Raw genomic sequence first — 13,377 nt, forward strand, 5'->3', positions numbered from 1 at the left:
TTAGTCTACAACTATTGTAAAACTAATTTTTGAGAAATTTGAAGAAAATTCGAATCGTGGGGATATTATACTGTAATGTCATAATGTGTAAGGTAAATACAATCTCTAAAGCTTTTGGTATGCCCATGTCTAGAGAATTATCCAGATAATCGCCATGCACCTCCTAAATTAATTTCACATAATCTTCATGAATATTTCCATATTAATCACCATTCTTAGTCTTAATCAAAATTTTATCTCGATTAATTCACCAGATGTTAATACAAAACAGCAGATACGGAGTAATTATCCGAACAATTTTGAAAATATTGCAGGAAAAGCAATATATATATTTAAAGGAATTGACAGATATTGAAGTCCAAAAGATCCGACAACAAGTAGCACAAACCTTATCCATTCTCATTAATTATGTTACATTAAACCCATTAAACATATGATCGACGTCAGTGTAAATTTATTGTTGTAGTTTCAGCTGTTCACACTACCAACCTTATTTCTTGGTGACGTCATCTTTTTATTTGTATTTTTATATCAGTGAGTTATAGTTTTAGGCAAGTGAAAACTCATAGAACTAAATATTGTATTACTGAACTCAAACTTTTCATAAAGTTTGTTTCATAGTTTGCATCAGTCTTTTTGAATACTGGTTTACGAAAAATTAAACCAATTCTAGAATTTCTTCAGAGCGTCTCTAAAATAGTAAGGCAAAAGAGTGAATTTCGAATTAAAAAAAAATCGTTTGTTCATCTGTTTCATCACCTGTTGTATATAGTATACCTGCATTTCAAGTATAACCTATTAATTTAGTACTCCCTTCGTGGTTTAGACGTTAATCTGTTAAGAAATTGAACTTTTTTTTTTATTATTTAATCGTCCTCAAGGAACATTGTTCGACGAAAACATTCAGCAGTATTAACGTAATATATAGATAAAACGTTCGTCTAAATAATCTCCAAAAAATCTATTTGTTATTTTTTTGTTTCGCAATGATTAACAATAAAACTACCAAGACCCGATCAAATTGACCGGTTTAAAAACTTATTAAAATTAGCACATATTTAAACGATACAATGTTGCTATCAAACTTCATGAATTTCTTAAAATACGCATGAAATATATTTTTCTGTGTCTAAATTTATTTTTTTCTCTATTCCAAGTTAAATTTGTTGAGTATCCTACCCTACCGCGGTCTGTCGTTTGACCGAGCGCGCTAGGAAAAACGACCAAAAACGGTCAGTAGGTTTAATGTTAATCCTGTTAATTATTAGTCTTACGGCGTTATCACACTTGCACATTAAAATTTTAATGTGATTCACATTAATTGTCGCTTGTGAGCGTTCAAATATGTTATTTGTGTCTTTGAGTCACTTAACCCTCTAACGGTGTTTTCTTTAATATCCAAAAAAAGTAGTTAAATAATTTTGTCTAGGGTAATTAATGGTCCACTGAACTCAAAAATACCATCCATTCTTCATGATCTCTTTCCGTTTGGGCGCCAGGTGAGAAAAGGTAAAGACCGCCTCCAGGCGGTCATATCCGTTTAAGGCATAAAAAGACTGAAATATTTTAATTTTAAACGTTTTTTATGGATGAATGTTGTATGATTATCTAAGAAATGATAATTTTTAGGAAAAAAAAAACGTTTATAATTCTTATAATTAGACGTTAATGAAGCTCAAGGTGTTTCAATAAGACTGATTTTTACCGAATAGGTCACAGATCAGCTATGAAAACGTCACCTTCTTGTATAATTTGAATGTCCCTTGAAATACATTGCTCATCTTCTGGTTTTATTTCACGATCTGGGGCATTAAAGGACAAATTAAGGAACTCATAATCACTGTTGAAATCCGCTTCTTTTTCAATTTCACTTAATTCGCATAAATCGACCATTTTACTCATTCTGGACAGTCTTCGTATAATCTCAATTGTTTTCCATGATTAATATATTGCAAAATAATAATATATTTTACTAGAACAACCAAAACAATTAAATAAAAAAATCGGTAATTTTTGAAATTTTTTCACCTATACCGATAAGACCGCCCACAGGCGGTCTTCCTTTTTTTCTTCTAAAACTCATACTTTGAGTTTTTTCACAGTTATCAATTGACATATACAAACCAGAATAGCAAATTCTTTAGAAAATAACACTCTTACTACAGTTAGATTACTTTAAAACAATGTTTTTTGCACTTGAAAACGAAAAATGTCGCGAACGACATTTTGTTGTTTTTTCTCTAACCTGTCACACAAAACTGAAGATGGTAAGCAAACGAAAGGTCAAAATGAGCTCAGCTTCAGAAAATAAGTTAGTAAGACTATAACTGAGGACATTGTAAGGTATTTCAACTTCAAATAAGTAATATTATCGCAGTAAATGCGATTTATAGAATGACCGCCAGGAGGCGGTCTTACCAGTTAGAGGGTTAATATTTGGGGTTTTTCTATTTATTGATAAAGAAGTGAACTTGGCCTGCAAAAATAAGTTTAAATTTACCTAAAGCATAAATATTTTTCACATTAAAAAATTAAAGAGAAAATCGCATTAATTTTCGCATTAATGCTATAAATCAATTTATATCAAATTTTTCGGGCCAAGTCTACCTTTTCATCAACAAATAGATCAAATTTTGAATATAAAATGATTCAAAGTAATCAAGTTAGTAATTTTATTGCTCAAACTTAAAGAGAGAACAATGTTCTTATTTATTATATTATACTATTAATGTAAAATTTGTTTTTTGAGTGGTAATCTAATGTATGCTACTATTTTGTAATGTTCACATTTAACTTCATTTTAAATATAGGTATTTATTCTAATTTCTAATTCGTTAGAAAAATAATAGAACACTTGAAAATATTGCTATAATTTTGTTTGAACGTTTTTTCACGATTACGATTGAAAACAGAATTTATTGTGACACAATAAGATTGTGAAGAATTTTAACTGAAATATTATTATAAGTTGAAGTGATATATATCTGATAATTCTTGGCGTGAAAATAACAACTTTTAAAATACTCATTAGGTTATTAAAATTCGAAAAAAATTGCACAATTTTTTGATCAATTTATAGATCATTTTAATATTCGAGCTAAAGTTTTTTGTACTAATATTTCTTGTGAAATATTTTCTAAGCGACAGATGATGTATGTATTTTTTTTTTTATCAATTGTTGCTGATCTAATTAGATAATTGAAAGAAATTGACCATTCATTTGACCTCATAAACTTATATGTCTCATCAAAATATACTGTTTTTCTTTCAATTTGATAGTGGAACTGAGGAAAGGAAAGAGAGAAGAATTCATGATCGTGATGTCTTTAAGAATTTCTCAATTTTATTGACACTATTCTACCTTCTATGTATACCTATATGTACCATTTAAAAAAAACCACAAACGGCAACGGTGTGTTTCAAAACACAGTTATCAACAGTTGGTGAATTATTAAAGACTGTGTTTAACTTTTTTATATTAGTTTATATTCCGTAAAAATGTATATTCAACAACATAAAGACTTTCTTTTCAAAGACACGACACTTGATTATTAATTGCTGAATAGTATATTACAGTTTCTGTTATACTGTATTTGCCATCTCAGCTATATACATCACAGTGATGTAGAGAGCGGGGAAAAATATTGTGAAAACAGTAGTTATAAAATGGAACATAAGAATATGGTATGGAATTATTAGGTGTAGTATATGATATTATCATGATTCCTGTATGGCAATATTCTCTATAAGAGTAGGTCTAGGTTACCTTATTTGTGGGAGTGTTTTCTACATTTTTATATATAGCAATAATTCTGTGATCACAAGACGGATTTTCCCAGATTTGATCCATTTATAGAAGAATTGAAGAATTATATTAAGAAAAAGAACCACACCAAGAAACAACTGAGAAAACATTGTAGAAGAAAGAATATAGAAAAGACTACGTATGCAATTAAAAGATTTCTTAGGACTGTACATTAAGATGTATACATGTGCTCAATATAATTTTCTTATGAGAACAAAATGGGTTAAATTTTTAATATAGAAGCATGATGCATCTGACAATTTCCATGCATCTAAATCAGTAATACTTCATAATGGAAATAATAAATGAACTAGGCTCTCAATTTATTTATTGCACATCAGGATATTTAACCAGTGAAAGCATTATGATCAATTGCAAAATTCTCTTTGATGAAATCGATGTTACAGAGTTCATTATGAGAACGTTACCGATATTTTTGTTTGTTAACGTAAGAATAGAGTTTTTAATATAAATTATCTTTCATATAATTTTTTATGTAAAATTCATCATAAACTGTATACTACGGCTAGTATAACATTGAAATGTTGACAAAAGAATGGCAAGAGCGAAATATTCACCAAAACATTATGTTTCTATACTGTTTAGAATAAAAAGACATAAGTTAGAAGATTTACAGAAAATAATTTTTGTTATTTAAAAGGAATATAAGGGAAAGCGCACTATCTTCGGATACCTTTATCTTCAGACAACTCATTTTTATCTATTTTCTTAATAGATTTTACCCATGGCTCTTTTCAGGAAATTTGAGACACTGGACTAGCTATTAAATTATAGGGAAAAGTATTGTCCTTTCAACCGTTCATGCTTTCGAATGATGTGAATTTCTTATATTTTTCTAAAAAGACTTACACACAATTATCACGTAATTATCAATGATTAATGCAATGTAAGTCACTTAGGAAAAATTGAAGAATATTCACATTATTCGAAGGCATGAACGTTCGAAAGAAGAGTACTTTACCCCAATATAGTAAATGGATCAACTTAATTAAAAACGTGTTGAAAAAACACGTTGTGCGAAGCTTGAGTCGTCCAAAGGTAGCGTGCTTTCCCCTAATTATAACCCCAAATATTATGACTTTCTGACCTAAAATATTTCAATTTTTACATATAAATTTTCAAAAGTTCACTTCAATTTTCGGAACCTGAATTAATAAAAAATTAAGTTTAAGAGTATGCTTTCATTTCTCGTTTTTTTTTGACATAAAATAATGGTTTTGAAATTTTTATCATAATCAGTAAATTAGCGTTATGATGAACGAAAATATTGTACATACAAATTCTTTAAAAAAATTTTACTGCTAAAACTGCTTAAAGATATTCTTTCTTGATATTGATTAACTAATTGTAGGGTGGAGTCTACACTTATGGTTGTTATTCACTTATGGACAAATTGAAAAAATCTTAAGTTATTATATTAAACAGATATCGAAAAATAAAAAAAAACTAATAATAATAAAAACGCAAACTAATAATTTTATAACTTTTTGAAATCTATTTTACGTAAGAACTTAAGATTTTTGCACGCTGCTGTTCATAAGTACATTACGTCCATGATGAGTGTAGACTCCACCCTATTTTCAAAATTGGAATCATTTTGCTTGAAATCATTTTTACTAATCTCTTTTCTACTTAAATTTCGAAAGAAACATGATTATTGAAAAGATTAGTAATATTTATCGAAAACGTGATTCTAATTATTTTCGAACATGAACCATTTTAGAAAAAAAAAATCTATCTATGATTTTGATTTAAATAAAATGTATAAACATAAATCTGAAGTTTTAAGAATAAATGGGAACACTACAATGTAATTTCTATCAATATTAAAAGTTTCTTTTAATCACAAATCATAAAGCAAATGAAATCCCGATAAGTAGCCTAGTGAAGTCATGCTTCTCATTAATTTACATTACAGAAAGGTTTTTAATTAACATTTAATTTATGAAGGTTCTTGAGAGTAGTTATATTCATATTTAATAGACGTTGCATACAGTATTTCTGCGGTAAAAGCTCGAAATTTATTCCATGGTGAATTCTATTGTGAAATTATGAACAACGAACTCTCTCAAGATGACCATGACCTTATCAATCTCTCTATATTGTCTCTATTTAATGTCTCGCCTTTTGGGGACAGAGAAATGAGAAGGATGTGGCAATTTACGGTTTTTTTCTTCCCTTCTGCTCATACAAAATCTAATCAAGGCACTCACACCATTTGTTCAGAAAGTTGTTTTTTTCATTGATTTCTTTCAAAACCCCCCAGTACTATGGACAAATAGTAGAACGGCACAAGGCAGAAACCAAATCGAAACGATTAGTTCCTACCATTTGGTTGACCCTGAAAGAGAATGTTTATTGAATTTTAATATATGGATGTATACAACGTGCCCATGTCTCACGATAAACTAAAGTTATACTATATAGAGTAAACTGGACTGGACATTCTATAGATTCAAACCCTGTCACTTGCACTTTACGCAGGTTTTTCCTACAAGAAAGAAAAATCATGTTAGTGTGCACACGTGGGAAAATCAGAAAATTTCAATACAGATAAATGACCATAGAAGGAATTGCAGTAATAAGAGAAAATTGTATTATACTCCAGTTGAAGGAGAGCAAAATAATGGGTCATCGGGTTTAGCTGTGGAAATTACGGAACTTATCAAATTTCCGCTTTATTAATTAATATAAGTCGCAGGTAATTTAAACATCAATGAACTTTTCTTCGTATGCACGTGACAAGAATTATATGGATTTAAATTGGATTTACATTTCTCTAACTTAACACCAACCATTTTCTTTTTCTTTTATGCATTACAATTGAATACAAAAATATTTTCGCAGTACATTACAGATTTTTCTTCTTTCACTCTATATTTTCTGCTAATTTTGTAAATTCTAAACTATGCATTACATTGTAGCTATATGAAGCAGATTCTTGGATTAGAAAAACAGTAATATATGCAATATTTTCCGAAATGTATATATCACCGTTTATATATATCACTGTTTGCTGAACTTAACGGAATTTCTTTTTGGTTGAAAAGACAGACAGGAAATGAAGAGAAAGATAGAAGTGAAAGAAATTCAATAAATTTTGATGGGATTTGTGTATTTTCATTGTACATATAAATTGACGCACACATTTGAATAGCTCAGCAAATAGCAATAAATTAATTACTTATTCATTTATTCGCATTGCAGTAGAAGAGGCAACATTTTATTGACTTTTTTTTTATTATAGTAATTGCAACAGTTTCACTCACTCGTTGACCCTTCTTCAATAAATTTTTCTCACTCGCCATTTGAATCCTTGGAAAAACGCAATCATCAAGCTATATAATATCTTAGTTAGATATTTATTATTGGATACGTTATTTATTGTGTTCTGATCAGTTAGAATTGAATAATTTTCCCATAAAATTTTCTATTTGATTGCATGTATTTAAGATGAAAAAAAAACCTATAAGTGCAAAGTAACATCCAAAAATATTTTTAATTTGAATTTTTGGAAGCAAATAATATTTTCTTGGGAAATTACCAATTTGTTTATACAAAACTTTGTCTAAGGTTATTTTTTTTTTATTTCAATACATTGAAAAGCTTGTCATAATTTTTTTGTTTATTAAAAATTCAAATTTTATTCTTAAATTCTACTAACGACTTAACTACGCTTAACTTATTTACTACTTAACAACGACTTACGTCGAAAAATTGCTTAGCGTAATTATAATTAAAATAATGTTTAGACTACATTCCTATCAGTTTCCTGTCTCTCGGCTTAAGTCATAAGTCTATCTAGACATTAGCACACCTATGGCTGGTCCTGTGACCAGAATGGCACCCAAGGTAATTAGTGGGGACATCTGTGATCTCTCCAATTCGATATTGGAACATCTGAGACATCAAGGAAAACTCTATTTGCTCCCCGCTGGCAATCACCTTTATTGCCTTTGTCAAAGGACGCTATAATGTGACAGTGCAGTGTTTCCAAAGAGGATCGAGGAAAAAATAGCTCCGGAGGCACCATGAACAACTTTCCTGGAGCTCGTGTGCCCTTGTCAGTCGTATTAGCATCACTCAGGGTTTGTGCTACCAGTTAGGGCCTGCAGACACCATTGAATAAAGATCACTTAAAAGTTTGAGAGACCTCTATCAATGAACTAGAGGGAATTTATGCCCTAGACAGACTTATGGCTTAAGTCGAGAGACGGCTTAGTGAAAAACTGATGGAAATGTGGTTTAATCATTGTTTTGATTATAATTACGTCAAGCCATAGGTGTATTCAGCCCATTAGGGACGTAGAAGTGGCAACATGTGTCTAGTAGAGTTGTCTCAAAGGGCGATGATGAATGGAAGGGTTAAAAAAAGTTGAATCAATCATAGAGTTGGCGAGAGTCCGGAAATTCTGATTGTTTATCGTCTGCAAAAGCAGATTTTCTCAACTAGCTCTATTATATAGCGCTATAGCGTATTAAGTGAGATAATTCATAGCGTTCCTCAGCAACTGCCGAACAGTTTTTATAGGTTCTGATCTAAAGCGAGAAGCTCAAATCCATAAAATTGAGATGGAAACAGAGAAAATTACATGTGATGTATTGTTAGATTTACTTTGATTAATAAAATAATGTTTTTGTATCCTCATTCAAAGGGACAGATAATCCTAACCGGCTTATGTAGCTGAGATTTTTAACGTGAGCTAACTCGGAATGCATGCAAATTCGATATAGAGCTGAAGTTGGGGCACGCCATTCAGTTATTTTGAATCAAATTCGTGAAATTATACAAATTTTGTATTTGAACCAAAATATCAAGGATTTTGATGGAGTAACAGAATAGTGATAGATGGGTGAAATGTGGACCAGAATATTCTTTATAATTTTGCAGAAGAACTTGATGTTATTGGTTGCTCAGGAGCTGAGATAAATAAGGTTATTTGTTTTTGAACTCGTTTTTTTGCGTAGAGCGCCTCAAGTGTTCATTTGATGAACTTCAACTATATCGAAGAATTGTTGTATTTTGTGAGACTTTCCATTTAAAACCCTATTTTAAGTGTCTTGGTCGAGTATAAGCAACCAAATTTGCATCCGAGTGGTTTCAATTTTCAAAGCGTTATTATGGGAAAAGTCAATTATTTCACACTTAAACGGGAAAATCGGAGAGATAGCATAGTCTAAGCGGAATTATCTATACTAAACTATACTACTATCTCTCTATACTAAATTTTCGTTGTTCTTTTTGTAGATTGTGAAGATATTTCTACATTGATAAAGTTCATTAGTGTGCCAATATATGGAGTCTCTTATTGATTTTTATGGCAATTTAAATTAACGTAAAATTGTTTATTTTTCTCTAGTAAACTATGTCTTGATTTAAGAGTTAAGCCCTGCTTTTACTTTGTAGACTTAACAATCCGGCTATTAAAGTGAAATAATTACTCTTCAGCAGAAAAGAAGGATTTAGCAGTGATGAAAAAAAAATGTTTTTATCGATTAGTTTATGATTCATTGCATTTTATGACAAGTCAGGTTGAGTGGGATATCCAATAGAGAGTGTGAGAAGAAAAAAAATTATCACTTATACCATCATTTTTGCACACTTTTTCCATATACTTTTTTCGATCTTAACTATTTCAGCATTTTCACTATAATAAATTTACATAGAAGCTATAGAAGGATTTTTTATGCTCAATCGACAGGTGAAGGTCGAATGAATTTCATTACAAGCACGTCGAGTTGAAAGTCAAGGGCTAAGATTTTTCATAGTTTATAAAACTGCTCAATAGGAAATTTATGCTCTTTTATAGATCTATAACCAAATCACCCTAGACGCAATTTGGGGATTTTATCTTATGTTTTATCTACCATGGAGTGTATTTTGAAATTAATTTTTTCTTTAGGAGGTGCATGACCTTAAACTATTGACCATGAAGAAAAAGTCTTATTATGATGGAATAATTCACTCCAAGATCGTTGGATCAATCAGATCCCTCATTGGTATATTGAATGTCTCATATAATAAACAAAGTTTAATACGTGACTTTGCCTTAACAGTTCAATAACATTAATCTCTACTGCCACAAAGATATCCTTATGAATTTAGACAGATGTGAAAACTTTCTGCTTTTATATTCACTCAAACTCTCATGTGATGGAGGACTTTTGTGCTGGAGTGTGTTCTTGGGGTAGTTTTCTCGTAAACGCCCAAATGGCTTCAGCTGCCAACAACATTAATAATAAATAAACATTGGTTTTTCTGCCACAGCCCCAATACCAAGGAAAAACTATGTGAGGGTTGTGGGTTAAACAATTATCGATACCGAAGAGTGGGTTGACACGTTCGTGATGATGTGGAATTTCCGAGAAAAAATCTCATTGACAATATCACGCATATCAACTTTCTTATCGTTTTCTATATTACACTTCGTGTTCCTTTCAAACAGTTAGAATCACAAATCACGCTACTTAATATTCCTTATAGGAAACTGAAGGCTTTTAAACATACACTCCGTTACGTATGAATGAAAAGTCTCAGTAAATACTGCGAGTGTTTGATATATCTAATATTTTTGTCATATTGAGAACTTCATTGAATAGAATTTGAGATAATTGTTTGTTTGGGAGATTATTGTTGATTTTTTCCTCTTCGTCATAAAACACGGAATGAATTTGAAAATCGAACTTGTACTCACGCAAACACAAAAACACGTTTCAATGCTTCCACACGATTGACTCATCTTTTTTTTATATAAACAAATCTTTATAGTTTAAAATTTACGCTATTGTTAATTATATATCTGTTTATAATTTTTTTTTAAAATTATAATATAATATTTTTGTAATTTTGCAAAAAGCACTTGCTAATTCTGTAAATGTATATTGATAATGTGCGTATGTTGAACTTGACCCCGATTTCGTGAGTTTGGAATATCATATGCAAGAAAATTGTAATTAAATTGAATTCAGTATATTAATATGATTGACAAAAGCAAAACATATGTCATATACTATATGGATAATAAAGAATATGCATATAATCATTGAAGCATTGTGAGTAATTTACACAGATCACAGCGTGAACATTATTGAATATGATAATTATGTGTTGCATAACAACAATTACATGCTTGGTTTCAAGTAATTGCTGCTAAAAATTATTCTCTGGATTTGTAATGTAGTCTACACAATTGATATTGATGATCAAAGCTAATGTAAATTTTGTTGTAAAAACCATATTGCTAAAATTAATGTTATTTTCCCTGGTTTGAAGTTTTGAGCGAATATTAACTATAAATTTTGGTGATCTAGATTAATTTAGTCAAAACTGTTCTTTATACTTCCAGCACATCGTTTAGATCAAGAAAATTTCATAAAAATTTCATTCATTTGTCTTTTCTACTCTTAGGCACTCTTATTCTTCTATTTAACATCACAACAAATTCAATTTATATTTCAGTCCAATTTTATGTGAGAAAGAGTGGAATAGAAACATGCAAAAAGTTTGAGAAGAAAGAGATGTGAATTTTGATTTCAGGAAATTTTCCTGGCCTAAAAGATGTGCCTGTGTGTGTTGAAGGCATTAGATTCAAAATTTAAGTCTTAATTGAATTTTCTCTTATTTACAAGGGTCATCAATGTACCTGGAAAGAATCTCTGCTACCCTAAGTTTACCTGATTTTAGATTGCTATTTATTCGACGGGCTTTTCTTGCCAAAGAATTCAAAGACGTTTACCAAAACTGCTAAACTCTCATTATATAGGTCGAATCAAAAGTTCCGAGTTCGGTGCCAATATCAATAGAATTTTACTGCTAGAACTTCACAGAGATAATTCACACATTAATTCCTTAATTTTTCACTCCCCAAAATTTCCACCTCCCACCCTCAGGAGATTACTTACAAACCTTCACGTTTCAGACGAGTTTGTGAGAAATGTCGTTATTTCATTTGTCCGTGTGTCTGTCCGGCTTATCGCCAGCTCTAGAAGTCAAACGGTAAGAGATAACGATTTGGGACTTTTGGGGGACCCCCCGCCCCATTAATCGATGTAAGGATAGTTAATATGTCCCTCAGTCTCCTCTAAAACCATGTTTAATTGGTGAAATTTGGGTGTATTTAAAAGGGTTTGAAGTTACAAACTTATTCAAACACAACTTCACCGGTCGGTCTTCTATTGTACCGAAATCTAAAGTAATTCCCCTGTGAAGAGCATTTGTTCAGGATGAACATTTTTAGGATAATAATCACTTTTGTAAATCAGTTATTGTAAAATACTCCACTAAAGATTCACGCGATTTAGATTTAATTGACTTGAAAATTTGACAAAGTTCTGTGGTTAATAGTTACTGAAATAATAGATTCTATATACAATCAATGTTTACTATACTATTTTTGTGACCTTTAGAAACTATAATAGTAATATAAAAGTCTTTTATGAATAATATTTTTTTCTAATATTAACCAAAAATTTGAGCTATTTTCATTTAAAAATAGCACAACTTTGACACGCAATTAAACAGCTTTTAGGTCACCTTTTCTAAATATAATCATACCAGTATCATTTTATGATCCTTTAAAAATACTTTGGAATTCATTTTAACTCCTTACTAGTAGTAATTAAGGAGATATAAGCATTTTAAAACTACTCTGAAATATGTGTCATAGTGGGGTAGAATTTTAATTTTTGTATAAATAGTAAGAATTTTTAATAATAAAATCAGTCTAGCAGTCTTTGAGGAAGATACTTCAGTGGCATCTTACAAGTAAGTGCCTATCCTGTTTTGCACAAATTCATCCTTGGCCAAGGTATTAAAGGCATAATTTTCATATGTGTCAAATTTTATACGGCCAAGTGCTTCCAGTTGCCAAGTGGATCTTTTCTACTAAGGCAATAAAGAAAAGGGCTCCAAAAAATTCTTATCTGAACTCTTGTGGACTCTTTAGGCGCACCATAGCCGGATTACGGGGAGTTTTCTTCCCGATTTACCCTCAAGAGGCAATCATCTTGCCAATACAGGTGGCGTATGCCCAAGACCTGAGGCTAAAAAAGCCAAATTACTAACTGCGCTAAGTCGCTGAGGGACAATCCAACAGTCACAAAGAGTTTCAGATAGGATCAGGAGCCATCTCCTGATCCGTCTTCTTTGCCAAGTTTCCCAATTTGGTGGAAGCTTGGACAGCATTTTTGTAAAATGACGAAGAAATACAGCATTTGAAGAATTTCTCAGTATTTGCTTGCACTGCAATCACAAACTTGCTTCCACGGCGGAATAATTCGTCCGTTGTAGAAATCGTTATCCAATCTGCTTTGATTTTGTATCTTCTTTTGATGGAAGAAATGACGATACAAACGTTGTTTCTTACTCCATAGAATTAAATTAGTTTTAGAATTATATGTTATCTTTTTATATCTGATCACAAAACTTTTCACTCGACCTGTATGTACTTGATGAGATTTCCTCCAGTGGAAAGCATGGAAAGCATAATGCGATATTATTGATTTGGTGAAGAGAATATAGGTGTCCTGTTTCCGTGTTTCCCTCACTTTTT

At 30.9% G+C, this 13,377-nt stretch overlaps 1 protein-coding gene across 2 annotated transcripts in view; it reads left to right on the forward strand.

Annotated features, from left to right (window-relative positions):
- The window catches only part of LOC129807513 (phospholipid-transporting ATPase VD), a 49,829-nt gene that overhangs the window by 10,909 nt on the left and 25,543 nt on the right, over positions 1-13,377 (forward strand). The gene's annotated exons all lie outside the window — the stretch shown is intronic.

The sequence above is a fragment of the Phlebotomus papatasi genome, chromosome 3 (genome assembly GCF_024763615.1).
Source record: "Phlebotomus papatasi isolate M1 chromosome 3, Ppap_2.1, whole genome shotgun sequence".
NCBI classification, from domain to species: Eukaryota; Metazoa; Arthropoda; class Insecta; order Diptera; family Psychodidae; genus Phlebotomus; species Phlebotomus papatasi.